Genomic DNA, 3,873 nt, shown 5'->3' with positions numbered 1-3,873 from the left:
GATTTTGCTGCCTGTTGTTGTTATTATTCCACCTCTAATTTCCCTGATTATCTCTGCCTCCCCTATTATTGTTGTCTCTCCAATTCTAGTTTGAATTGTCCTGCCATCCATGGTTATTATTTCCACTTTGATTGTACCCTTGGTTGGGGCGGTCATAAAAGTTGTGAGTGGATGCCACCATATTGTCTTCTTGTTGGAGCTGCGGGCATTCATCAGTGTAATGGCTGTAATCAGCACAAATTCCGCAAATTCTTTGTGGAACTAGTTGTTGGTTTTGCTGCGGTTGAGTTTACTGAGCTTGTTGACTCAACTGCATTTGCTTCAGCAGGTTGGTCATCTCACAGATGCTTCGATTTAGAGTAGCAGTCTCTATGCCAGAAGATACTTCTGCAACGGCTTTTGAACGGCCTGGCTTCTGTCTGTGGTTCTGAGTAGATTCAGCTAAATCACTGATCAATTGCCAAGCTTTATCAGTGGTCTTGTACTTCTTCATAGACCCATTGCTGGCACTTTCCAATGTGGTCTTATCTTGGGGCCTCATACCTTGTGTGATATAGCTGAGTAGCACGATCTTGTCAATCATGTGGTGGGGGCATGCTTCCAGAAGATTATTGAAGCGCTCCCAGTATTCAAAGAGAGTCTCATTGTCATCCTGAACAATTGTAGAGATATCCTTCCTCAGTTTATCAGTAACTTCAGATGGAAAGAATTTCTCCAGAAACTCCTTTCTGAGTGTATCCCAGTTGGATACATTTGCTATAGGTTGAGTGTAGTACCACTCTCTTGCTTTTCCCTCAAGAGAGAACGGGAAAGCTTTCAGCAGAATTGAAGTTTCATCAGTGCCATCACGCCTGACAGTAGAACAGGCTGCCTGGAAATCTCTCAAGTGCTTGATAGGCTCTTGAGCAGGTAGGCCATGAAACTTGGGCATCAAATTTAGCAGTGTGGTCTTTATTTCAAAATCCGTAGCTACTGCTAGATGATGCGCTCAAAACGGTTGCATTGTAAAATCAGGAGCTCCTTCCTCCTGAATGGTAACTCTTCTAGCTGCCATGTTTTCTGCACGTAAAACAACCGAATCAGTAGAACGGGGGCTGGTTTCTTCCTCAAATTCACTTTCAGATCCGCCCTCAGAGCGGGCTAACCTACGCTGTTCTCGCCTTATTCGTGAAATAGTCCTTTCAATTTCAGGATCGAATATTAGCAAGCGCGGATCAGGAAGTGAACGCGTCATTTGACGGAAGAAACATGTAGCTCATAGTAGCAAAATTAAATAAAATTCAAATAAATAAATTCTAATTAATAAAATTAGCACTCTATTGCAACTCCCCGGCAACAGCGCCAAAAATTGATGGGAAGCAGAAGTTGGTGAATTAAAAATTTATTAAAATGGTTACGTTGCAAGTATAGTTCTTACTCACCGAAAATCTGCCTATCAATTTAGAAATGTGTCACAGAGAAATTCAATTAAATTTACTGGGAGTTTTAAGTCCCAGGTCGTCTCCCAACGAGTTGCAGAAAAGCGTGCTGTTTTATTAATCAGATGTTCCAAGAAGTTGAGCTAAGTAAATTGGGATTTAAATTGAGGATTTTTAAATAATATAAATAAAAGCCTTGACTGGGAATTGATTGGTTAGAATCTCTATCATTGATGGTGTGATTGTGAGATTAATTTATAATTAATGGTTATTCTGTTTGGTTATCCTTTACTAGGTAAGGGAAAGTCAAACAAGTGGGAATGCCAGATCTGTTCACAAGTTGCAACCCACTTAGTTCAAAGGGATTGGCATCGGTGACAGGATAGCAATCCAACATTTAACCCAATTACAAATTTTCTTTCAATCCTTCCAACTCAAGAGTTCCTTTTAATCAACTCCCCATCAAGTAAGGAAACTACTCACGCATTATAAATAAAGAATCCATAGCACATGAAAGGGAATTAAAAGAAGACATGATTATTGAAATTGAAATTGAATTAAGAAGAAATAATCCTTGCATTAAATAATCATAAAAGTATCTGAATGACAAAATTGAACATAACAAAGAACATGGAAGAATAGAACCAAGTTAAGAGAACAAACTAGAATGATGAAGTCTTGATGAGGAAATAACTCTTCTCACTGTTCCAATGCTAAGACCAATTGAAAATTAAAATTCTATAAACTAGAGAGAAAAACTTAAGAGAGTGAAAAACTAGATCTAAAACTACTGAATGAATGTGTCCCTTGTTTTTGCATATTCTCTGACTCTAGTCAGCTGTTCTGGGCCGAAAACTGGGCCGAAATAAGGTCCAAAATCGCCCCCATCGAATTCTGCAGATTATGCAGATCGCGCATGTCACGCGATCGCGTCGTCCATGCGAACGCGTCGCTTGCGCTTTTTCCTCTCCACGCGTTTGCGTCGTCCACGCTACCGCGTCGCTTGCGCTTTCCATTCCGCGCGGTTGCGCAAGCCATGCGGCCGCGTCACTGCGAATTGCGCTCCTTCACGCGGTCGCGTGAGCCATGCGACCGCGTCACTTCTCGCTGGCTATCTCCTCAAATTCTTGTGTTCCTTCCATTTTTGCTAGCTTCCTTTCCAATCTCCAACTCATTCATGCCCTATAAAGTCTGAAACACTTAACACACAGATCACGGTGTCGAATGGAATAAAGGAGAATTAAAAATAAATAATTAAAGTCTCTAGGAAGCAATTTTTAAACATGTACTGAATTTAGGAAGGAAATCTAAATGCATGCTAAATTGATGAATAAGTGGGTAAGGATCATGACAAAACCACACAATTAAACACAATATAAACTATAAAATAGTGGTTTATCAGTTATCTACTATCTATATATATCCATCTATAATGTCCTATTGATTTGGTGAAAACAAACAATCAAATTCTCAAGCAAGAGTATAAATATTTGGTGCAAAGCAAAGAAGTAGCTCAATGCAAGAAAAATCTAGAGAATTGATTCAAGTTTTAAAATGAAGCAACTTGTAAGAATGCATGATAAGAGATACAGGAACATATAATTGAGTGATCGAACCCTCACTTGATGTGTGTAAACTCCAGTCACTCGGTGTTTAGGGTCAATTCACTCAAGTCTCTTCCTAATCACGCTTTCAAGGATTTGCTTTTCATCTAACAATCAACAAATATGTGATGCATGAATGCAATTATCATGAGGACTTATTAGGGTTGTAATGGGATTAGGGTCAAGATGGGATAGATATGGCTAAGTGGACTAAATTGAATTGAATCCTTGATTAGATTAAGTATCCCACTCAACCTATATCAATCAAATCACAAAAATGCATTCTAACCACTCATTACTTCTTTTTACATACATTCATGCCTTCGTTTCTATTCAAAACACATATGCATTTCTTATTCATTCATTTCTTTTTTTTCTTTGGGGCAACCTTTGTCCCCTCTTATTATTATTTTTTTTTCATTTTATTTTTTTGTTTTTCTTTTTCTAGGACAAATGCATATGGTTAAAGCAAATTGATACATGAATGTGCACCCGTTTTCCAAAATTTTCTTTTTCAACGCATACCCAATACAAACTTTTTCATTTATGACCAATGTTTCCCAAAATTCCCTTACACTTAAATGAAACACACTCCTCAACCTAAGCTAATCAAAGATACAATTCAAGGTAATTCATGGTTTTCTGCTTAGGGTTGTGATGTGCTAACAATTAGAACAAAGGGGATTAAAAAGCTCAAAAGGGGTTAGCAAAGGTAGATGCAAGGGTAGGTCCATATGGGTGAGTAAGTTTGATTCAAAAATGGCCTCAATCATACTAAATGCATTCAAAACATCAAACATTGGAAATAAAGAATCAAGCAAAACCAAGATTACAATCATAGAAGGAGCATA

General features: G+C 38.2%; 1 non-coding gene across 1 annotated transcript; it reads left to right on the top strand.

Moving 5' to 3' along the window:
* Positions 1-577: 577 nt before the first annotated feature.
* Positions 578-685, top strand: LOC112787861 (small nucleolar RNA R71). The gene has a single exon (XR_003195249.1). It is a non-coding gene; the product is annotated as a small nucleolar RNA R71 (small nucleolar RNA).
* Positions 686-3,873: the final 3,188 nt, after the last annotated feature.

The sequence above is a fragment of the Arachis hypogaea genome, chromosome 20 (genome assembly GCF_003086295.3).
Source record: "Arachis hypogaea cultivar Tifrunner chromosome 20, arahy.Tifrunner.gnm2.J5K5, whole genome shotgun sequence".
Taxonomy (NCBI): domain Eukaryota; kingdom Viridiplantae; phylum Streptophyta; class Magnoliopsida; order Fabales; family Fabaceae; genus Arachis; species Arachis hypogaea.
Note: the sequence above shows the minus strand (reverse complement) of the source record. Positions and strands in the feature narration are given on the sequence as shown.